Here is a 25,607-nt window from a genome sequence, read left to right as displayed (position 1 = left end):
AGGCTTTAATTTTGGGGAACTCTTTAGTTTTGGGGAAATAAGAATGGAAAATTAAAGTCTTAGAAATTATAATTATGCTGGGACACATCAGTGCTTTCACAATGAGGAGGCTGAGGCAGACAGATCAGAGGGCACACATGCAAGCTCTTCTGCTGCAGAATTCTGAAGTAGCTAGAAGATACATTTCCAGCAAATGGGCTAGTGGGATTTAATGCGTTATGATGGGCATTTAAACATGGTACTGTTTAAAGGGGAGGGATTATTGGCATAACAGACTTACACAACTGTCAAGGAAAACCATAACAGGATCCATAATGAGTCCATATTAACCTGCTTTCATAAGTACTGTTTACATGGAAAACTAAGAATTAGTAGATATTTGAGACAAATTTGATAGCATAAAAAAAGGACCAAGATGAACAACAAAGCAAGTTCAGGGGGCATAAGACCCTTAAAAAATGACTTTTTATCTTTATATTTGTCAGCATATTGTATCAAATATAAAACAGTATAAAAACGAGCAGATGGCAAAGAAGAAATAGATGTAGGAAATTTAAAAAAATGATGCTGACATAAAAATGTCAATGGGTGCCCTGAATAGGGATGTAGGTAGAACTAAAAACTGGTCACAGAGATGAGGTCCCGCATGTAAACAGACAGAGGAAGAAAACATGAGAAACAAATTGAGAAATATGAAATATAGATCTAGGGGTTCAGCCTCCATCCTGCTGGAATTCTAGAGGGGAAAACAAAAATGATACAGGACATAAAGTAATTGGAAAAAAAATAAAAGATCATTCTCTAAGCTGAGAGAGTTGAATTTTCCCATAGAAAGGCTCATGGAGGGATGAGCTGGATTAATAGAAAAATATATATCCTGGATTAATGAAAAATATATATTTCAGAAATCCTGGGATAGAAAGAAAATCTTACTGGCTCTGAGAGAAAAATACATGTGATCTACAAAAAAACAGCATTATACCATCATAGATTGTTTCTATCAGCAGCTTTGTGGGCTCCTGATACAGAGCATTGCCTTAAAAGTTCTGAGAGAAAATAATTTTGGATCTAGAATTCTATGTCCAGACAAACCATCCATCAAGTTAAAGACAAAATACAACACTTCTAAACAAACATGAGTTCAGAATTTAGCTCTCATATATTCTATATGAGAAAAATTACTTTAGGAGATACTAAAAAAAAAAAAGAAATTCACAAAAGAAGTTGACATGGGGTATTAAAAAGAGGGCACTCTTGTATGGCCTGAATGAGTGAAGAAAGTTACAAGGAAATGGAAAGAGGTTTCATCTGACATTGTTGCTTGGAAAATTCTCTGTTGTACAACACAAGGCTTTTTTTATGGGTCCAATCATACTACTCAGTTCTACTTTTAAATTAACCTATGGACTCAACAGACTTCTAGAAAAGTAGTTAAATGTTACAAAACCTGGCAAAGTATAAGTAATAACGTAGTACAAGAGAGGAGGAAGAGGAGGGAGGAGAAGTTAAAGTTTGAACAAATATGCTAATTTCTTCATTAATATACCTATTTTAGATTAGAAATTCAAAAGGCTCTATCTCAAATTGACAAAGAAAAAATAGGTTTTTAATTATATTTAAAGTCACAAGAAGAATTTCACAACTAGCTATTAATAGTGATTGCTTTTAGGGAGTGGGACTGGGTGTTGAGAAAATGGGGTGGATTTTACCTTTCATATACCCCTGTTAACATAACATTATTTAAATACAAAATGATCTAGCCTTTCCTTTTGTAAATTCCCAGGCTGAGGAAGTTGGCTAGATCTTGGGATTTCAATTTCCCTGGACACCTCATTATTTATCACCAAAGCACATTACACCATTCTCCATATTTGTACCTCTCAGAAATCAATATGGCTTTGTTTTTGTGTCCAACAAAGAGAAAAATCTACAAGTTGACTTCCCCTTAGTGTGGTTTAGCTTCCACATGAATACATGTGAATATTACACCAATGAGCCTTTAAAAATAAAATACTTCTATTTCTAGGAGGTAAAATTCTAGATGAAAGGCTCATTATAAGGTTTCTAATATCAGGATAAAAATAACTGCAGAGCAGCCCTGTGTAATTAAAGAGATTATTACAAACACGGTAGCCTTGAGAAAACAGCTCGTGTATCATCATGCCTTCTCACTGAATTCCCATCAAATCTGCTCGTCTTGGACATCCTTCAGGGAACAATGCTCACCCCGGGTTTGCTACGGCCCTCCCACACAGGCAAGATTATTCATTTTTTGAAAAAGAGGGTCATTTGTTCAGGATACCAGAAAAAAAAAGAGAAATTAGCAAACTAATGAGTTATCTGTGCACTTTGCATACAGACTGGAAGATTAATCTCTGTTAACTACTTGTTTAATGTTACAGTTAATAATTAGTTACCTTGTTGCCCCAGAACATTCATCATTTTATTGAACTATAAGGTTTAGGTTGTGTGCTTTTTCTCCACTTTTAAAGGTAGCTGTTTATCTTTGCTTAGGTTGATTTTGGATAAAAGAAGCGTAGATGGTTGGTGAAAGAACTTGTTGATATTAAGGGGTAAATTTCCATACAAAATATTTTTGTTCCTTACCATTTCAATAAAGGCATCTATTGATTAGGAAAAGAAAGGTGAGTGAAAAGAACATTGGTCTGGGACTCAGTCCCAGCCAGGGGCATGGACTCAGTTCTGACTTGTTTGTTGGCACTATGTCTTATCAAGCAGGTAACTTAACCTTTTTGGGCCTCCGTTTCCTCCTCTGTAGATGATGGGATTATACTAGAAAGCCTCCAAAAACGTCTGCAGCTTTCACACTTTATGATTGTATATGATAAGCCAGGAATAAAGCTCATTCTTAGAAACGTCCTTCTTTCAACAAAAAATAGCTTGCAGGTAGCTGCCTGCCTTAACAATATTTAGTAGAATATTAGTTCCACGTCTACAGTATCACCAGTCTCAACTAAACATGCCTTTTTTCATTATCAGAAGTAACTATAGAAACCACATTGACAGCAGCTATTGTAGTGAGGCTTTAACATTTTTAGGGCTTCAAAAGACACCAACAAAACTGGAGGTGGAGAAATAAACAATGGCTTTTGCTGTAACTGCCTTCACTTTTTCAGCAGTCTGGCCACAGCCTCAGCATAATTTAAAAGTACCAGGTGTTCTTGCGGTTTCTTTCAGGAAGATTAGGGACTCCGGGAAAGAGTATTCACAGGAACTAGTTGATGCCCCTGTCATATTGATGCCTTTAATACTAAGCAAACCTGGGCAAGTCATATCAACTCTCTTTTTCAGTTTGGTCTTTGAAAGAAAAGGCAAAGAGAGCAGATGATGCAATGGAAAAAGCAAGGGATTTGAATCCTGGGCTTTGAATAACTGGCTTAGTCATCAGCTGGCTGTGTGCCTCAGTGTCCTCATCTGTAAAATAAGAAGAAAACAGAACAATAGTTAAAAAAACATACAAGAACCCTTTGTCTTTGGAGCCCCCAAACAGTAGGTGCTGTCAGTGGGTCATTAGTAGGGGAACTCTGGACTTCTATCTGTCATTCTTACTCCCTTTTCGTCCTTAGCAATAACTCTTTAAGCCTTTTTAGGAGCACAGCAGCATAGTTTGAAGTCTCAGTTGCAAAGGTTCTTTCATGCCAGCTCCTGACAATGAATTCATGGGTAGGGGATAAAAATAGGATAAGGGTTCGTGCTCCTGTGAAGCTTTACCCAAAAGGCCCAGAGGTCTACCTGGGGTGGTGTCAGGGACCCCAACTCTTCAGACCTCACTCTGCCAGGCTTCTGCAATGAGAAGTAAAGACATTTCTGCTGTAAGGTGATATGTATAATCCTAAAACACTTCATGTTCTATAAAACTGTGAACTAAAAAATGATGGGCTGTCAACTATGTTACTATTATACCAGAAAAAAACTGTTAATAACCTTAACAAAAATACTATCCAGTAGAACAACAACACAGATTTAAATTCTAATACATAAGAAAACAATGACAGTAAATACAGATTGTATCCTTACAAAAGGTGACAATACCTTGATGGAAGGGAGTATAAGGAAGGGTCAGGGCTGCTGCTTTTTGGAGAAAGAACAAAATGCACATGGATCAGGTGGAATCCTGTTGGGGCCTCACACAACAGAATGTGTGGCCAAACTGAGGCCACTGGAAGAAAGTGGATAAGCTCATGGTGCCGAGTACTCAGAATTTCCACCTCATGCTGCATATAGCTATGCAGTGTCCTTTGTGCTCAGTTGCTGTTATTTGTAACATAGGACATGGATACACTGGGGAAAATTGCTCTGAATTGTGACTTCTGAACTATCTTGATATCCTTTCCCATTTGCCAGTTGCATACAAGGAAATTTGCGTTACATGAGCATGTGGTGCAGTAGCATACCCAGGACTATCAGGTATATCTGTCCTTTTTAGGCCTATGGGTTTGTCATCTTAGAATCAATGATACACCAGAAACAAGGGGGCTGTTTGTCTACCCTGGTCCTTCAAGCCCAGCAAACCCCTCACATACAATGTCCTTGCAATTTCCCAAACAAACAAATAAACAACCTGCAAAACTGCTCAAGTTTCTTGGACGATAAATTACTCAAGGCCACAGCTAGCATGTGTTCATTCCCATGGCTCCCTCAGCCTGCTGGCGTCTTCCACGATTCTGCCTCTGTATCCTGCCTTACTTCTGTCCCTTGTGCCCTGGGGTTTATCGATGCTCAAAATCTGGTGTTGGGAAATCCCAGTTCCTTAACAGTCTTGTTAGGTATTCATTCATTCAATCAATCATTCAGGGATTTGGGCCTCAGAACCTCAAGCACCATTTCTCTGGATTAAGAACTTCCTGTATCAGCCGCTGGTCTTATTCCAGAGCTCATTTGACCTTCCTCCCACTCTTTTTGGTGAGGGGTAGATAATCAGTTAGCAGGGGAGCTTGTAAGACTCAGGAAATTATAGACCTTCATCTCCCTATCCTTTGTGCTGATTTCTCTGTTTTATAACAACAATTTTAAAAACTGATTTGTATTAATATTACCAAGGGTTGGGATTAGAAAAGCAATCTTTCTGCAGATTGGTCAATGATATAATTCATTGTCCTTTGGAGTCTGTTTGTTAAATAGTATCCAATGTCAAAGCTCAGCCAGATGTCCTGTGCTGATAACATAGAAAATACTCAGGTTTATTGTCCACTCAGAAGCCATGGGCATGAATCACATATGGGCATCTGGTAGCAACAAGGCTGTAACGGGCTTATTGAACAGGTGAGACTCAGGAGGGTGTAAGCAGAAAACTATTTATTTGATCTCATATTGCCCCTCAATTCTGTTCTATCAGATATAATTTCCTTGCCCTTGGATGGCTTTGCTGGCAGAGCCTACAGCTTTTGTGGTCATTCCCAGGTACATGCACAGTCTGATTTTCAGGTATTAAAAGTTCAGTTCAATCTAAGTCGCAATAGACATTGCTCATCCTATTCCATGTTTCCACACTCCCCTAGCACAGGGTAACTCTAAAATGCCACAACATAATGCAGCTGAGTATAGCATGGTCCATTTTTCATTTTTTCTCTATTTTACTCTTCTGATCCTCATTCCTCACTTCTTGTGCTGCTTCTATACTTTCCAGTATTATAGTGGAGGACAAGAATAGGAGGAGAAGGGCGAAGTCCAATGTATTAGTCCATTCTCACACTGCTATGAAGAACTACCTAAGACTAGGTAATTTATGAAGAAAAGAGGTTTAATTGACTCACAGTTCCACAGGCTGCACAGGAAGAATGGCTGGGAGGCCTCAGGAAACTAACAATCGTGGCAGAACGTGAAGGGAAAGCACGTCTTACCATGGTGGAGCAGAAGAGAGAGAGAAAAGGGGAAAGTGCTACACACTTTTAAACAACCAGATCTTATGATAACTCACTATCACAAGAACAGCAAGGGGGAAATCTGCCCCCATGATCCAGTTGCCTCCTACCAGGTTCCTCCTGCAACTACAATTCAACATGAGATTTGAGAGGGAACACAGAGCCAAACCATACCATCCTATATGACTGATGTTACAGAGCTCTGGAATCAGTGCCCTCTCTGTGCTAATAACCCATGTGGCGACTTTCTCCTATGAGAATATTCAGAGACTTAACCACATCTTCTCCCCTGCTATTCCCTGGCCATAAAAAAATTTACTGTAAGACTGGGAGTGGTGGCTCACGCCTGTAATCCCAGCACTTTGGGAGGCCAAGGCAGGTGGATCCCCTGAGGTCAGGAGTTTGAGACCAGCCTGACCAACACGGTGAAACTCTGTCTCTACTAAAAATACAAAAATTAGCTGGGTGTGGTGGTGCACGCCTGTAGTCCCAGCTACTCGAGAGGCTAAGGCAGGAGAATCACTTGAGCCCAGGAGGTGGAGGTTGCAGTGAGCCGAGATTGCACCACTGCACTCCAGCCTGGCGACAGAGTGAGACTCCGTCTCAAAAACAAAACAAAACAAAATTTACTGTAAAAAAATTAACGTTTCATATTCACATAAAATCCTTGTTCTCATGGAGAAAACTGTTATCAGGGAACACTTTAGTGTGTGATTCTTGCATATGTTAATAGATGTGGGCCAGTGGTTCTCAAGTTTTAGAGCATGTAAGACTTACCTAGAGAGCTCCTGAAAGTGGACCCTCTTCAGAAACATCCTCAGTTCTGCTGATTCAGTAAGTCTGGGATGGGGCCCGCGAATCTGCATGGTAAATAGACTTCTCCTCTTCTCCTTGATTCTGAAGTAGCCACTCCCTGGCTACTGGGAAAACAGTACTGTAGTCAATTTTGGTGCTTTCCAGTCCATGCTAAGGTAGGGATCCAGATTAGTCCAATTTCTTACTGAGGATGAAAGGGTAATAAGGTGAAAAGATGGCCCAATTCAAGCCTGATCCTTGGAAAGCTCTCCTCACAAGAGCATACTTCAGTCCAGGTCTCTATTGTGCTCCGCGTCCTCTAGAGTCACCTAGAGCTTGGTTACAAATGTGTGCCAAAGTTTTGTTCAGAGCGTGGGGACTGTGGGCTAACCTATGACCTACAAGGACTGAGATTCACTGTTCAATTTGACAGAGGGTATTGTTTCCCCTTGATCCTTTCCAACTCCAATAGGATTCCTAAAATTTTGTGATTTGGACTGTAGCAATTAACGTCATAGTGAAACACATGGTCTTAAAAAAAAAAAAAATCCCAACTGGCTAACTCTTAAACTAAACTGAATTTCTTTGCAGGCCAAAATCAATCAATAAATATTTGAGTGCCAAAAATACGACTCATAAAAATCATTCTTATTATTTGTATTAAAATGATAGGTATGCTAATACCTCACATATACTGTATATTTATATTATATGACTAGATCTTATATATAAAAATTATTTTTTCTTGTGTTTTCTACCTAAAACTCTTCCCGAGTGTGATATAAACTTGTAATAAATAAAAATATATTTAACTCCTATATTTCCTCTTCTATCGTAAAAAGCTTTCTGTTTGCTCCCTATGTGCTACGAGAGGCAATCTGCTTAGAAATAAAAATAATCACTTTGGGATTCCAGTCATGTTGTGTTCACTAGGCTTGCATTTGGAATCAAAGGCAGAGGGTTGTGCCTTTAGCTCTTCATGACAGGTCACTAGGGAGATTTTCAAATCAGAAGAAAATAGAAGAGATTACTCAGAGAAAACCCACTCATTTGTATGTTTCTGAAATAGCATCATATTATTAGGAAGATGCTAATCACTTACAAAACTAACAAGGAGCAAAGCTAACAAATCTTGAAAAACTAACAAGACAAAGGGAAAATAAATAAAGTGGAAAGCAGTAGATATGAAAAGATAAAGGAATAAATCTTAGACAGAATACCCTGTGGAATAAACTCATAATCTTGTAAATAATAAAGCTCCTTCTGTAACTCTTACAACTCAGAAGTAACAAAAAACAAATGGCCCAATTAAAAAAATGATCAAAGAACTTGATAGACATCTCTCCAAAGAAGATATAGAAGTGGGCAAAAAGCACACAAAAGGTGCTTAACGCCAGTCATCAGGGAAATACAAATCATCACCACAGGAATAACACTTCTGCACCTATTAGGTTTGCTACGATAAAAACAAACAGAAAATAAGTGTTGGCAAAGATGTGGTGAAATTGGAATCTCTGTACATTTTTAGTGGGAATGTACAGTGGTGCAGACACTGGAAAACGTTGCGTGATTCCTCAAAAAATTAAACATGGAATTACTACTTGATCCAATTATTTTACTTCTAGGTAGACACCCAAAAGAACTGAAAGCACAGACTCAAACAGATATCTATATACCCATGTTCATAGCAGCATTATTCATAATAGCCAACAATGGGAGATAGTCTAAATGTCCATCAGGGGTTGGACAAACAAAGTGTGTTATATACATACCATGAAATGTTGTCTTAAAAAGAAAGGAAATGTTGACATATGCTCAGCATAGATGAACCTGGAAGATAATGTGCTGAGTCAAATAAGCCAGTCATAAAGAACAAATATTGTATGAGTGTACTTTGTATTAGGATTCTCCAGAGAAATGGGACCAATAGGATGTGTATTTATAGAGAAAGAAATTTATTTTAAGGAACTGACTCATGTCATTGTGGAGGCTTGGCAAGTCCAAAATCTGATGAGAGAGGCTGATAGGCTGGAGACTCAGGAAAGGGTTGCCGTCCAAAGGCCATCTGCTGGGAAACCAGGTAGAGGCAGTGCCGCAGATGAAGCTGGAAGGCAGCCGGCTGGGAAATTCCCTCTCTCTCAGGGAGGTCAGTCTTTTGATCTATTCAGGCCTTCAACTGATTGGATGAGACCCACCTGTATTATGAAGGACGATCTGCTTTCTTCAAAGTCCATTGATATAAATGTAAATCTCGTCCAAAAAGACCCTCAAAGGAAGACCCAGAATAATGTTCAACAAAACATCTGGGCATCGTGCCCCAGCCAAGTTGACACATAAAATTAACCATCACACACTTAGATGAGGTTCTTGGAGTAGTCAAATTAATAGAGACAGAAAGTAGAATGATGATTGCTAGGGGCTGAGGGGAGAGAGAATGGGGAGTTGGTGTTTCACGGGTACAGGGTTTCAATTGGAAAGATGAAAAAGTCCTGGAGATGGATGGTGGTGATGATTGCAAAAACAGTGTGAATATACTTAATGCCACTGTACATTTAAAAGTGAACTTTTAAGTGAACTGTACACTTAAAAATGGCTAATGTGGTAAATTTTATATTATGCATAATTTATGACTATAAAAGATGCAAAAACCTCTCTTTTATTGATCATCTGTTTCATACCAGCAACTATTATATGCATTTTCACTTATCTACACAAGTACTAGCTGGAATGATATCGCCCCCAATTTTTGTACTCCAAGACATAGCCGAGGTTAACAGCTAATCATTAGTGGAGACTGTGTTGGAACCATGGTCATTCTCCCTTTAATCAAGGCTCCTTTTTGCGGACTTTGTTGCTTTTTGAAAAGCCTTGTGATGTACTGCTCTAGGGAAGCCTAGAGGAGAGTAAGTGTGTGATGGAAGAGGCGGTGTGGTAGGCACAGGCCTCTCTAGCTGCAGTGGAAGTAGGTGTGGTTTCTGTTCCCCTAACTTGCAGTATGGGTCCCTAAGTGTGGTTCCATGACCTCCTTTACCAATAAGGAACTTAATAAAAATGCAAAATTTTGGCTCTATCACACCTTTCCTAGAAATCTGAATTTAACAATCCTGGAGGATTCTTAAGCACAGGGAAGTTTTAGACTCACCGCGCCACAAGGAAGGCAGCATATCCTTTCCAGCAGAGATGTGACAAGGAGAAGCAGCAATTAAACAGTCTGAAGGATTTGTGAGTTCTTACTAATGGATCCTACATCCTCATGGACTTTGCTTTAAACACTAGCAATATATTCCTGAGAAACAAAAATGATTCAAAGGGTGAGTTGAACATTTTGGTAAATAAATTTAATTCCACACTTAGTCCATCTTAACTGCTTAATTCTTCTATAGTATGACAAAGTATAATAAGTCACAGTTCTTGCATTTTGGGGCTCACAGTATAGTTACAAAGACAAGAACATATACATCTAGCCATGTGGTAATCGTAGCAAGAATGAATCACCGAGGAGGCAGTGATAAACCATTCCGTGTGGGTGGGACTCAGAATATGTCGCACTGACGCAGTGACTTTGGAAGATGAATGCAATTTTGCCATGTGGAAAGGGAAAAATGCCATTCTGCAAAGAGTGGGATGCATGAGCCAAAATGCAGATGGTTTTGCAATCCACAGAGTGCTTTGGACCATCTCTAAACTTCTAAATAATTATCACTTACATTTTTATGAGCGTATTTTATGGGTTAACAAATAAAGCTAAATTAGATAATTTAATTAATAATTGGCAAAGTAGGAGTGCGTAGCCTAGTCTGGTCAGGGCAAATGTCAAGATGAAGTGAGCTTGAGAGTTTGTGAATATTTCTTGTTGAGAAGTTTCTAGAATAACTTCTCTTTGAGGCAGGAAAAATAGCTAAGGCAATGTCCACAGATCCCAGTGGGAAATTGCTCATGAGATGATACTGGTGAGAACTCTGTATATGGAAAAGGAGAGGAAATAATGGGAGAAATTATTATCAATACATTATTATAATAAACTTAGCAAGTGCCATAGTAGTGTTTTCTGATCTGCATAGCCCAGCACACCAGGCTCTGGGTTTGCAAACTGATCTTTGTGAAAATTCCTTGGGGGACACACATGTAATTTCACGAAGCCTTGGGAAAGTAGAAGTTACCTTTATCGAAATTCACTTACCTTATTTGAGTCACATACGTGTCTTTCCAACCTCAGCTGTCAGTCTCTGAGTAGGCCGATTTCTGTCAGGTGCCAGAGAATAATAGATTAAAAATAATTCAGATTAAGGTGGAAACCGCTGAGAGACCTAACTTTCTTGTAGGGTATATTTGCATTTTAAAAATATCGTGCATGAATTTAAGGGGCCTTTCCCTGCAGAAATAATTGTGTAGGGGGAGGGATTATTTTGAGGAAAGAAATCCCTTAACTCAGAACTACAGAAAAATGAAGTGAGGTCTTCAGCAACTTTTCCTGTAAGGCTCCACCATGACTGGAGTTAATATGTCTTTGAGAAAATGAAAACTGAAGCTCACAGGAGGTTGTTTTTCTTGGCGAAAGGAAGTCTATAAGTATCGGTCTTTTCAGATGATCAGGGGGACATTATTATATATGAAATCACAAGGAAACTGAGAGGACACTGATGGAGTGTCTCGGCTCCATTGGGGGGACTGCTTTGGATTTGCCCTAAATTTGCTCAGGTTTCAGGTTGATGTCTGATAAATTAATGCATGCTGGGAAGCCTTTTGCATATATCTGGAGAGCAGACTTAGCAGGCAGGCCTGTGGTGGCTCTGTGGATTCAGCTGTGAGGCATTAGTAGAAGAAGGAATATAAAACAACTTCTTCCTAGCGATTTATTCTGAAGCAGACTTTCAAATGAGCACCAACTAGTCCATTACGTATTCCTGAATATATTCTGGGGGATGTTTAAATCTCTTACATCATCTCCATGACAGGAATCTGCATTGAGCATTTTCTGAATGTTCCAAAGAAGACCCCTGGAAAAACTTGATTTGATTGTGTTGTTCTTAGATTGATTTTAGTTTGTATCATTCAAAATCTCTTCACTCTTCAATTTCCAAATTGTTCTACCCTCCATATTTATGTGTAGAATCTTGGGAGTATCAGAAGGAAGATGTGATGGCAGATGTATTCTGTGTGAGATTCTTTAGAGAGAGCTTCCAAGTGATTGCAGATGCGAGGAAAAGGTTCAGCCAGGGGAGGGAAGTGTAGACTTGACGAGGGTGGGTAGCAACTTTCTCCCTCCATCTGCTGTGAATTACTGTGCATCTCTCCTGCTTCCAGTGTCCTTTCCCTTCAAACTACTCTCCATACAGCTTCAGGGAAGATTTTTCCAAAAATGCCCATCTGATTTGGCCACTCTATCCCCAACGTAGAGAGATTTCCATTCACCCTGCCCTCATCATGAGTGGTCCACAGTGGGTGGGGATACCTCAGCCTAAAAATCACTTCTCACCCCTCAGAATGCATGCTTTGTGGGGCCAGGCCACTTGAAAGTTTCTAGGAATGCCTATGTCTTTCATACTGTGAGTCTTGGCCTTCTCCATGTCCTACGTTGTGGAATGTCTTCTTTGGCCTTGTCTAATGGTTAAACCCCTACCTTTTCTTTAGGGCTCTGATGAGAGCTTTCCCATTGCAGAGTAAGCTCCGTGTGAGCAGAGGCCTTGTCTCGTTCACCATGGGACTGCTGGGGGCTGGCCTGGCACTTGTCACAGAGCACACGAGGGAAGTATGTGATGGATGAAGGATGTGCCACCTCTTCTAGGGGCCTACCCACCACAGTTAGCTCCTCTTTGCTTCCACTGCATTCCCACAAACTCTATTAGCATTTACCACCCACAACTGCAGTGATCTGCTCACTGCTCTGTTCCCCAGAGACTACGAGCCCCTAAAAGAAATTGACTAGTTATATGTACCTATTTTCAACAGCCAGAGAAGAGCTTGGCACAGCATTGACTTATAGTAATGAATAACTGAATGAAAGAATGAATGAATGAGAACCAGTGAATAAATGAATGAATACTTTTTATCAAGGATGAGTAGCAAGTAAAATGGCCAACTTAGCTATAATTGATTATTTTTTCACTTTCTTTCAGTTACTAGCTATTTTTGTGAACTGTCTTTCTAAAAAGCCTACTGTCTCTCTGTTATGGACTAAATTGTATCCCCCTAAAATTCACGGATAGAAGCCCTAACCCCCAATGTAACTATATTTGGTGATAGGGTCTTTAAGGAGGTAATTAAGGTTAAAGAAGGTCACAAGGATGGGGCCCTTAATCCAATATGATTGGTGTCCTTATAAGAAGAGAGAGACGCCAGGGATGTGCATGCACACAGAAAAGGCTATGTGAGGATGCAAAGGAAAGGTGGCTTCTGCTAAGCAAGGAGAGAGGTCTCAGGAGGAGCTAAACCCACCACCTCCCTACTTTGAACTTCCAGCCTTTAGAATGAGGAAAGAGATGTCTGTTTTTTGAGTCACTAGTCTGATGTTTTGTTCTGGCAGCCTGAACAGACCTGTACTCGACCCAACAGGACTTCCTCTCCAGTCTGGACTTTCCTAATCTCTCCATTTTACCATTATTAAAACTTAAATGCTCTTGAATCCAGCCCTACCTGCTTATCTTACAGATGGGAAAGCCACTGTCCAGTAAAGGAAAGTGATTTACTCACCATGATTCCTCCAGCCCTGCCTGGACTCTCTCCACCCTCCTTTTCTGACATCTCTGTTTTCTAGACACTCAGGTCCTGCAAGGTCAGGCTTTTCAAATTGGTGAAATACTCAGAGGTGCTATTAGTTTAATATGCTCCACCTCCAAGGTAGCAGCTGCATTATTATAGGAGCTTTCAATTTCTTAACACACAGATGCCTCCTTGGGTTCCTGGCATGTGGTAGATAGTCAGTACATGCTATTTGAATATGAATAGTGGTAGGCTAGAAGGTATGGGTTTGAAAAGGGTGTGGGGATGGATTTTGCTAGGGAAGATGCTTTTAGCAGTCACATTTGTCATTAAAGCAAAGACAAGTCTGTAAAAAATGTATAATAGCAATTACATTTTGGAATTTTGTATGTGAACATTTCTTAGATCTCAGCTAACTATGATGCTTGGGAAGGATGACTTCTGTAGCTTATACACGAATCACACACACACACACACACACACACACACACACACACAATCACACGCACACTCACTCATTCCCAATGCATGCCTGTGAAGATGGTCCCCTAAGCCCAGGTCATTCCTGACTCTAACTCTGAACTTGCCAGGCACCTTATGCTTCAGGAGCAACTTGATTCTCCTAGTGGATTAGAAAGGACATCACAACAGTTAAGCTCCCAGGTGTTTGCATTTGCTGCGGGAGCCAAAATTCAGACATTTATTTTTAAGTTTAATTTCTAGGACTCCATAAACTTTTAGATGGACAGGACTAAAACCATCCTTTCTGGGAGAAAAGACTATGATTTTAAGAAAGTTGCAAAGATCTCTACCTCGAGCTCCAGATCTGTATGTACACTTATCAAGTACAGGTATACCTCATTTTATGTGCTTGCTTTATCAAGCTTTGCAAATACTGTGTGTGTGTGTTTTTTTGTTGTTGTTTTTTTTGTTTTTTTTTTTTACAAATTGAATGTTTGTGGTAACCCTTGAATGTTTGTGGTAACCCTGTGCTGATAAAGTTGATTGGCACTGTTTTCCATCAGTATATGCTCACTTAATGTCTGTGTGTCACATTTTGGTAATTCTGACAATATTTCAAACGTTTTCATTATGATTATATCTGTTATTGTGATCTGTGATCAGTCATCTTTGATGTTACTATTATAATTATTTTGGGGTGCCATGAACCACACTCATATAAGATGGAGAACTTAATTGATAAATGTGTGTGTTCTGACTGCTCAGTATTGGCCATTCTCCCATCTCTCTCCCTCTCCTTGGGCCTCCCTATTCCCTGAGACACAACAATATTGAAATTAGGCCAGTTAATAACCCTACAATGGTCTCTAAGCATTCAAGTGAAAGGAAGAGTCTCAGGTCTCTCACTTTAAATCAAAAGGTAGACATGATTAAGCTTAGTGAGAAAGGCATGTCAAAAGCTGAGCTAGGCCTCTTGCACCTATTTTAGGGCAAGCCGTGATTGCAAAGGAAAAGTTCCTGAGGGAAATTAAAGATGCTACTCCAGTGAACACATGAATGATTAAAAAAAAGTGAAACAGCTTTTTTCTCTATATCCTTATTGCTGATAAGGAAAAAGTTTTAGTGGTCTGGACAGAAGATCGAAGCAGCCACATCATTCCCTTAAACCAAAGCCTAATCTGGAGCAAGATCCTAATGTAATTCTATGAAGGCTCAGAGAGGTGAGAAAGCTGCAGAAGAGATGTTGGAAGATAGCAGCGATTGGTTTGTGAGGTTTACTTCACAAACATAACCACGCACATAACATAAAAGTGCAAGATGAAGCAGCAAGTATTGATGTAGAAGCTGTAGTAAGTTATCCAGAAGATCTAGCTAAGATAATTGATGAAGGTGGCTACACTAAACACCAGATTTTTAATCTAGACAAAACAACCCTATATTAGAAAATGATACTATCTAAGACTTTCCTAGCCAGAGAGAAGTCAATGCCTGGTTTCAAAGCTTCAAAGGACAGACAGACTGTCCTGTTAAAGGCTAATATAGCTGGTGACTTTAGGTGGATACCAATGCTCATTTAGCATTCTGATAATCCTAAAGCCCTTAAGAATTATGCTAAATCTACTCTGCCTATGCTGTTTAAATGGGGCAACAAATCCTGGATGACAGCACATCTGTTTACTGCATGGTTTGCTGAATCTTTTAAGCCCACTGTTGAGACCTACTGCCCAGAAAAAAAGATTCCCTTTAAAATATTACTGCTCATTGACAATGTACCTAGACACCCAAGAGCTCTGATGGAGATATACAGAAGATTAATGTTGTTTTCATGCCTGCTACCAAAATATCCATTTTGTATCCTATGGATCAAGGAATAATTTTGACTTTCAAGTCTTATTATTTGGGAAATATATTTCATAAGGCTATAGCTGCCATAGATAGTGGTTTCCCTGGGGCCTTGGCAAAGTAAATTAAAAAGCTTCTGGAAGGAATTCAGCATTCCAGATGGCATTAAGAACATTTGTGATTCATGGGAGGAGGTCAAAACATCAACATTAACAGGAATTTAGAAGAAGTTGATTCCAACCCTCCTGAATGACTTTGGGGAGTTCAAGACTTTAATGAGGAAGCAAATGCAGATATGGTAGAAATAGCAAGAAAACTAGAATTAGAAGTGGAGCCTGAAGATGTGACTGAATTGCTACAATCTCATGATCAAACTTGAGTACGTGAGGGGTTGCTGCAAATGGGCGAAGAAAGAAATTTGTTTCTTGAAATGGAATCTACTCCTGGTCAGGATGCTATGAAGATTGTTGAAATGTCTAGAAAGGATTTAGATTATTATGTATGCTTAGTTGATAAAGCAGTGGTAGGCTTTGAGAGGAATGACTTCAATTTTGAAAGAAATTCTACTGTGGCTAAAATACTATCAAACAGCATGCCATGCTGCAGAAACATATTTTGTAAAAGGAAGAGTCAATGGATGCAGCAAACTTCATCATCACCTCATTTTCAGAAATTGCCCCAGTCATGGCAGCCTTTAGCAACCACCACCCTAATCAATCAGCAGCCATCAACTTCGAGGCAGGATGCTCCACCAGCAAAAAGATTATGACACACTGCAGGTTCACATAATCACTAGTATTTTTTAGCACAAAATTATGTTTAAATTAAGGTATGGACATTTTTTAGACATAATGTTATCACACACTTGAAAGACTATAGTGTAAACATATCTTTTATATGTACTGGCTAACAAAAAATATTATATGACTTTGTTGAGATATTCACTTTATTGTGGTGGTCTGGAACTGAGCCCTCAATATTTCCAAGGTGAGATGCATGTATTCATCTCACCTGGAATAAGCCACAGGAACAATAAATTCCATAGTTGCAAAATTAACCTCAGCATCTTTCTGTTCAAACCTGCTTCAGGCATGTACAAATTATCCTGGAAATTGGTGCTGCCATCTCCCCAGTTGTCTTCTGTACCCTCCCTCCTCCATCTAAATGGTTCAGAGACTGACAGTAATTCATTTTCCTGATACCTCTGCGCCATCCCTATTCCTTCTGCCCTGGTTCAGGACAACTTCCCATCAATCAGCATTCTGTCAACTCTGCTTCTTGACATTTCTTCTCCCCACACCTCCCATGCATTTCCCATTGGGTCACTGAGAAAACTTCACTCCTAGTCTGCAGCTTTAAACTTAGCCCTCTCTATTCCTGTTTCCCACTGTAGCCATGGTGAGCTTTTTAAAACACCAATCTTGTCATGCTGTGGCCTTTGTAGGAAAGTCTTCAGGGGCTTCCTGCCACCCTCAGGGTCAAGTGCAGACTTGCCAATCCGGGCCCTAAGGCCCTCAGGGACAAGACTAAGGACCACAGCCTTCTCTGTGGCATCAGGCTCTTTGTATCTGGGTTAATGGTCTAGACATGAAAATGATCCTGTTATAATTCTGCTTGCCTCTGTACAATCCCTTCTCTGCCTGCAGTACTTCTCTTTTTTGACTTAACATATATTTATCCTTGAAAGGCTTAGCTCAAACCAAACATCTCCTTTCCTAGCCCTTTTATGATATTGTTCCTTCTTTGTGCTCTACTAACTCTACTCAGATCAGATGGAGATCATGCACCAAGATCAAAACACCATTACACTGATTTTTTTTGCATGGATTTCTTCCTTCTCCAGGTCAAGAATCAGTTTACATCCTCATATCAATGCTTAGTGCGATGCCTGGCACAGAGTAGTTACTTGATAATCTCTTACTGTTTAAATAAAGCACAAGAAATTAGGATGCAAGTGGAGGTTGTAATGTTGATAAAATGACTTCAGGATAGATAATAGGGTTGAAAATCTAAGACCTGCCTTCCAGAGAGGGCCCTTCCTACTCCTTTATTCACAAGCTCACAAAGACTGGAGCACCTTCCCTTCTCAGAAGGAAGGGGCTCGAACTTGGATGCTGCAAGTTAAAAACCAGGGGTCCCACCGGGAGGCCTGAGCTGCATTTGTCCCAAACAACTGGTTTATTTAGAAGATGTTATATCTGACAAGGTCAAAAAGTTGTGGACAGGTGGGGAGAAAGAAACTGAATGCCTTTACCTGGAATGTGAACTTTCCAGCTCCAAACCCTTCCTACTTATGGAGCTGCTTTTCTCCCTAAGTATGTACATTTTGGACTCAGGGCTACTTTTACTACATGTGGTGTTTTCATATAAAATGAAACAGATACATTGCAAGAGGCCATTCCTTATCCAGGGCAGCCACAGTAATACCTCAGGGCAAGTGACTGGGGGAGCTGAGCAATGTTTAGTCTCCTGGTGTCCCCACTATATAACCATGCATGAAAGCCCAGTTTTTTTTTTTTTTTTTTAATTATACTTTAGGTTTTAGGGTACATGTGCACAATGTGCAGGTTTGTTACATATGTATCCATGTGTCATGTTGATTTCCTGCACCCATTAGCTCGTCATTTAGCATTAGGTATATCTCCTAATGCTGTCCCCGCCCCCCCCACCCCCCACCCCACAACAGTACCCGGAATGTGATGTTCCCCTTCCTGTGTCCATGAGTTCTCATTGTTCAATTCCCACCTATGAGTGAGAACATGCGGTGTTTGGTTTTTTGTCCTTGCGATAGTTTACTGAGAATGATGCTTTCCAGTTTCATCCATGTCCCTACAAAGGACATGAACTCATCATTTTTTATGGCTGCATAGTATTCCATGGTGTATATGTGCCACATTTTCTTAATCCAGTCTATTGTTGTTGGACATTTGGGTTGGTTCCAAGTCTTTGCTATTGTGAATAGTGCCGCAATAAACATACGTGTGCATGTGTCTTTATAGCAGCATGATTTATAGTCCTTTGGGTATATACCCAGTAATGGGATGGCTGGGTCAAATGGTATTTCTAGTTCTAGATCCCTGAGGAATCGCCACACTGACTTCCACAATGGTTGAACTAGTTTACAGTCCCACCAACAGTGTAAAAGTGTTCCTATTTCTCCACATCCTCTCCAGCACCTGTTGTTTCCTGATTTTTTAATGATGGCCATTCTAACTGGTGTGAGATGGTATCTCACTGTGGTTTTGATTTGCATTTCTCTGATGGCCAGTGATGATGAGCATTTGGAAGAACATTCCATGCTCATGGGTTGGAAGAATCAATATCGTGAAAATGGCCATACTGCCCAAAGTAATTTATAGATTCAATGCCATCCCCATCAAGCTACCAATGACTTTCTTCACAGAATTGGAAAAAACTACTTTAAAGTTCATATGGAACCAAAAAAGAGCCCACATTGCCAAGTCAATCCTAAGCCAAAAGAACAAAGCTGGAGGCATCACGCTACCTGACTTCAAACTATACTACAAGGCTACAGTAACCAAAACAGCATGGTACTGGTACCACAACACAGATATAGATCAATGGAACAGAACAGAGCCCTCAGAAATGAAAGCCCAGTTTTGACCCTCCATGTGACAGGCAGACTCTAAGGTGACCCTCAATAATCTCTGCTTCCTGGTATTCATATCTTCTAATTCATACCTTCTAAGTTGCTCCTTTTACTTGCTTCTAACCAATAGAGTTTGGCAAAGGTAATGGGATTGCACTTCTGTGATTAGGTTACAAAAGTTTGTGACTTCCATCTTGCTTGTAGACCCTCTCTCTGGCTGGCTTTGATGAAGTGAATTTCCATGTTGATGAGGCCCACCTGGCAGTGAAATGTGGATGGACTCTGGCCCAACAGTCAGGAATAAACTGAGTCTTTCAGTCCAAAACCCTGTGAAGAACTGAATTTTACCAGCAGCCTTGTGAGTGGGCTTGCCAGCAGATTCTTCCACAACCAGGCCTTCAGATGAGACCCTAGCCATGAACACTGTGATTGTAGCCTCTTGAGAAATTGTAAAGCTAAATTCCTGACCTGAAACAACCGTGAGACAACAAATGTGTGTGTTTTAAGCTGCTACGTTTTGAAGAATTATAAAATGTAGCAATAGATAGCTAATACATTCATTTAAAATTTTCTGACCCTTTCCATGTAGGTAAAATCCATGGGCCTTATCACCCTTGGTCCAGCCAGCACATGACTTCTTTCTAGCAGGAACCTAAAAAAGCACGTGTGTTGTTTCTGCTTTCTAAAGTTATTCATGGATGACAAGGAAGGAAGATGTTACAATCTGGCCCACCTTATGGACAGGGAGTTGAGAATAGGCCTGGGAACAGAACAAACATTGTGCATGTGATGCACTGTCTGCTTTGCTGGGACAACTGGAAAGAAGATAACCTCAGACTCTGAGATTGTAGACTTAGCCATATCTGAATACATGAGGCATCTTTTGAGACAACAGGGAAGAGTCAATAAATTATCAAACAGGGCTTAGTAGTGAGCCATTACACAGTGGTCCATCTGCTAGGCAAGATTGCTGTGCAACATTACAGTAGTTACAGTGAGAAAAATCACTTTTCAGCTTTGATATATACCATCATTCATATATATATATATATTACTGAAAGCAATCTAAGCATGATATTTAGCTATGCTACAAAACAGACTGTCAGTGGGATATAACTTAGATGCGATATGCATTATCTTGGTACTGACAAGTAGCTCTCTGATTTTTTTAAGGAAAATAAGAAAAGAAAACAATGAAAATTTCCCGCGCAGCTGCAGTACACTTATTTAAAAGCCTTAAAAAATTCACAGAATGTTCTTGCCTTACATTGTATTGCATCCTGAGGAGTGTTTGTCCTTTACATTGCTTTACTAGAATGTTAGTGATAGATGGGGCTTAGGGATCTTCTAATTGAAGCTTATCATTTTACAGATGGGGAACCAAGGTCAGAGAGAGGCCTGGATTTTCTCGTATTATGAATCAGGTTAGCAGCAGAGATGAAACACATTAAAGCCCAGGCTTACTCTAAAAAGCATCTTGATTTAATCATTATGACAACCTGAGAGTATTACCATTATCCCATTTTAAAGATGAAAAAAAAATCTCAGGGAGGTTAATGTATTTGTCTGTTTTCATGCTGCTGATAAAGACATACCCAAGACTGGGCAATTTACAAAAGAAAGAGTTTTATTGGACTTGCAGTTCCATGTGGCTGGGGAGGCCTCACAATCATGGTGGAAGGCAAGGAGGAGCAAGTCACATCTTATGTGGATGGCAGCAGGCAAAGAGAGAGCTTGTGCAGGGAAACTCCCCTTTTTAAAACCATCAAATCTCATGAAACTCATTCACTATAATGAGAACAGCACAGGAAAAACCCTACCCCATGATTTAGTCATCTCCCACTGTGTCCCTCCCACAAAATGTGGAAATTATGGGAGCTACAGGATGAGATTTGGGTGGGGACACAGAGCCAGACCATTTGGCCCCTCCCAAATCTCATGTCTTCACATTTCAAAGTCAATCATGACTTCCTAACATTCCCCTAAAGTGTCAATTCATTTCAGCATTTACTCAAGAGTCCACAGTTCAAAGTCTCATCCAAGACAAGGCAAATCCCTTCCATCTATGAGCCTGTGAAATCAAAAGCAAGTTAATTACTTCCTAGATACAGTGGGGGTACAGGCATTGGGTAAATGCAGCCATTCCAAATATGATAAATTGGCCAAGACAAAGGGGCTACAGGCCCCATGCAAGTCCAAAATCCAGCAGCATAGTCAAATCTTAAAGCTCCAAAATGTCTCACATACAGGTCATGTTGATGCAAGAGGGAGATTCCCATAGTCTTGGGCAGTTCCACCCCTGTGGTTTGGTGGGGCACATCCTCCTTCCCAGCTGCCTTCATGTGCTGGCTTTGAGTATCTGTAGTTTTCCAGGTGCATGGTGCAAGCTGTTAGTGGATGTACCATTCTGGGATCTGGAGGATGGTGGCCCTCTTCTCACAGCTCCTCTAGATGGTACCCTAGTAGGGACTGTGCGTGTGGGCTCCCACCCAACATTTCCCTTCTGCACTGCCCTAGCAGAGGTTCTCCATGAGGACCCTACCCCTATGGCAAACTTCTGCCTGGGCATCCAGGTGTTTCCATACAGTTTCTGAAATCTAAGTGGAAGTTCCCAAACTTCAGTTCTTGACTTCTGTGCACTTGCAAGCTCAACACCACATGGAAGCTGCCAAAGCTTGAGGCTTCCGCCGTCTGAAGCCACAGCCTGAGCTCTGTGTTGTCCCCTTTCAGCCATAGCTGGAACAGCTGGGATGCAGGGCACCAAGTCCCTAGGCTGCACACAGCATCGAGACCCTGGGCCCATGAAGCCATTTTTTCCTCCTAGGCTTCTGGGCCTATAATGGGAGGGCCTGTTGCGAAGACATCCAACATGCCCTGGAGGCATTTTCCCCATTGTCTTGGGGTTTAACATTTGGGTCCTTGCTACTTATGCAAATTTCTGCAGCAAGCTTGGATTTCTTCTCAGAAAATGGGATTTTCTTTTCTATCACATTGTCAGGCTGCAAATTTTCCAGACTTTTATGCTCTGCTTCCCTTATGAAACTGAATGCCTTTAACAGCACCCAGGTCACATCTTGAATGCTTTGTTGTTTAGAAGTTTCTTCTGCCAGATACCCTAAATCATGTCTCTCAAGTTCAAAGTTACACAGATCTCTAGGGCAGGGGCAAAATGCCACCAGTCTTTTTGCTAAAACATAACAAGAGGCACCTTTGCTGCAGTTCCCCACAAGTTCTTCATCTCCATCTGAGACTACCTCAGCTTGGACCTTATTGTCCATGTCACTATCAGTATTTTTGTCAAAGCCATTCAACAAGTCTTTAAAGAATTCAAAACTTTCCCACATTCTCCTGTCTTCCTCTGAACTCTCCAAACTGTTCCAACTTCTGCCTGTTATCCAGTTCCAAAGTCACTTCACATTTTCTGGTATCTTTTCAGCAGGGGCCCAATCTGCTGATACCAATTTACTATATTAGTCCATTTTCATGCTGCTGATAAAGACATACATGAGAGTGGGCAATTTGCAAAAGAAAGAGGTTTATTGGACTTACAGTTCCACATGGCTAGGGAGGCCTCACAATCATGGCGGTAGGCAAGGAGAAGCAAGTCACATCTTATATGGATGGCAGTAGGCAAAGAGAGGGCTTGTGCAGAGAAACTCCCATTTTTAAAACCATCAGAGGCAAGGCACAGTGGCTCATGCCTGTAATCCCTACACTTTGGGAGGCTGAGGTGGGCAGATCATGAGGTCAGGAGTTTGAGATCAGCCTGGCCAATATGGTGAAACCCCATCTCTACTAAAAATACAAAATAAGCTGGGTGTGGTGGCGGGTGCCTGTAGTCCCAGCTACTTGGGAGGCTGAGGCAGGAGAATTGCTTGAACCTGGGAGACAGAGGTTGCAGTGAGCCAAGATTAGGCCACTGTACTCCAGTCTGGGTGACAGAACAAGACTCTGTCTCAAAAAACAAAAAAAACCCATCAGATCTTGTGAGACCCATTCAGTATCATGAAAATAGCATGGGAAAGACCCAACCCCATGATTCAGTCGTCTCCCTCTGGGTCCCTCCCACAACAAGCAAGAATTATGGGAGCTACAAGATGAGATTTGGGTGGGGACATGCAGCTAAACCAAATCAGTTAAATAACTTGTGCCAGGTCACACAGCTCATAAGGGAGAAGCAGAGCCTGGATTCAAATGCAGTTCTTCCTGACCTCAGATCTTCAGCCTTTAACCATTAGCCATACTGTTTTTCAGCACTGAGCTCCTAATTTTGGTTAGACTCTTTCTAAAGGACCCAGTTATTATAAAGGTAATATCTTTCACCAGCAACCTTTGATAATAAGCTAAGCATCTAAAAAAGCAGAAAAGAAGGCAATTAAACCTATCACCTGTATCTGCCGTCTCCATTATTGCCCCTCCAGGGCCAGTTCCATCCTTCACTGGAGGCCTTGGTGCTCTTCCTCATTTCCAGCCTGCATCCACGTGGATGACTCTCTGTATCAGTAAGCTTTTGCTGCATAACAAATACCATAAAAAACCCAGTGGCTTAAAACACAGACCATTGAATAGGGAGTATATAAACAGAAAGAAGCCCATTAGGTGGAGGGTGAAACTTTCCTGACTTCCAGATATCTAATCCCAATTACTTATTAGGTATCTCCAATTCAACTACAGACTTTCTATACTCAGTCTTTTCTACTCCCTGTGCCCAATATAAACACACAATTATCTCCTTAAAATATGCACCTTCTGAATTTCTTATCTCAGGGAAGTTACCATCACACAGGCTCTCCCCCAAACCAGAAACCCCAGAGATGTCTGGATTTGTCTTTCACATTCACTGTCTGTGTCTTTTAGTAATAGGCTACAATTAAGACTCAGTATTTTGAGTTCTTGACATATAAAATCATTTGGGCCTGGAATGACCTAGTCACAAGTTCCCCTCTCCAATCTGTTCCTGCAAATAAGGTCCCCTAGCTAAACACTGCTCCTTGACAAGGGGCCGGGCACAGTTTCTGCTTATCCCTGAGTGGTGGGTTTCAGTTCTCTGCCAGTCCATGGAATTAATTAAACAAGCCAATCATATCCTTCTGCAGAAGCCAGAGGACACCCATTCTCTTGATATTATAAAACCTGCCTCTCACAGCCCTTGCTGGTGTAGTCTCTTCCCAAGGGCAACCCCCATGTGGCCCTGTGGGGTGTGCCTGGGCTGCAAATATATGTGATTAATAAGCTGCTGTCAGTCTTATCTGTCCAGTGTTGGGTGTGGTGTGTGATATTGTTTGGCTGTGTCCCCAACCAAATCTCATCTTGAATTGTAGCTCCCATAATTCTCATGTGTAGTGGGAGGGACCCAGTGGGAGATAATGGAATCATGGGGACAGTTTCCCCCATGCTGTTCTCGTGGTAGTGAATAAGTCTCATGAGATCTGATCATTTTATAAGGGGTTTCCCCTTTTGCTTGGCTTTTATTCTGTCTTGCCCGCTGCCATGTAAGATGTGCCTTTTGCCTTCCACCATGATTGTCAGGCCTCTCCAGAACTGTGAGTCCATTAAACCTCTTTATTTATAAATCACCCAGTCTCAAGTATGTCTTTATCAACAGTGTGAAAACAGACTAATATAGTGTGTCTGGCTATTTCCATAAGGCTAGGATTGAAATTCCTTTGTCACCAATGGGATGAATAGGAGGTAATTAAAATACAGATCTTTGGTGTCTTTCTATTAAACACTGCTTATATCTGTGTTTTCTTCCCCATTGACACGGCCATGACCTCTTTTCTGGCCCTCATCACTTTTTATGGGATCATTACTGTAACTTCCCAGCTGGTTCTGTTTCCCCAGCCTGATGCCCTTTGCCCCACTATCCACATTGCTGCCACATTATCTTTCCAAAACACAAATCTGAATACATTCCTCCTTTGCTTAAAATTCATTAATGGCTTCCTATACCTCTCAGGGTAAAGGTGAAATGTCTCAGTTAGTTTAGCTTCCAGAGCTTTGCCTGATCTGGGCTTAGCTTTCCATTCTAGCCTTGTCTCCCACTCCACCACCTACATGTTTTACCCATGCTTTCTCTCCTCACCTTTAGGCCTTTATGATTTCAGGCATGGGCTCCTGTGGTCAAGGCCCTTTCCTTCGCTACCTAACTCTTCCTAATCCTTAATGACTTATGTCTTGAGATACTCCTAGAGGAAGCCCTCCTGATTATCTCTCAGTGGTTAGGGGCCTCAAGCTCTGAACTCCAATAGCTTTCCATGCTTAAGTCTGCCACAACACAGGCCTGTGGTCTGCGTTTATCTGTCCTTCTCTTTTAT

The sequence above is a fragment of the Hylobates moloch genome, unplaced genomic scaffold, assembly GCF_009828535.3.
Source record: "Hylobates moloch isolate HMO894 unplaced genomic scaffold, HMol_V3 SCAFFOLD_13, whole genome shotgun sequence".
NCBI classification, from domain to species: domain Eukaryota; kingdom Metazoa; phylum Chordata; class Mammalia; order Primates; family Hylobatidae; genus Hylobates; species Hylobates moloch.
Note: the sequence above shows the minus strand (reverse complement) of the source record.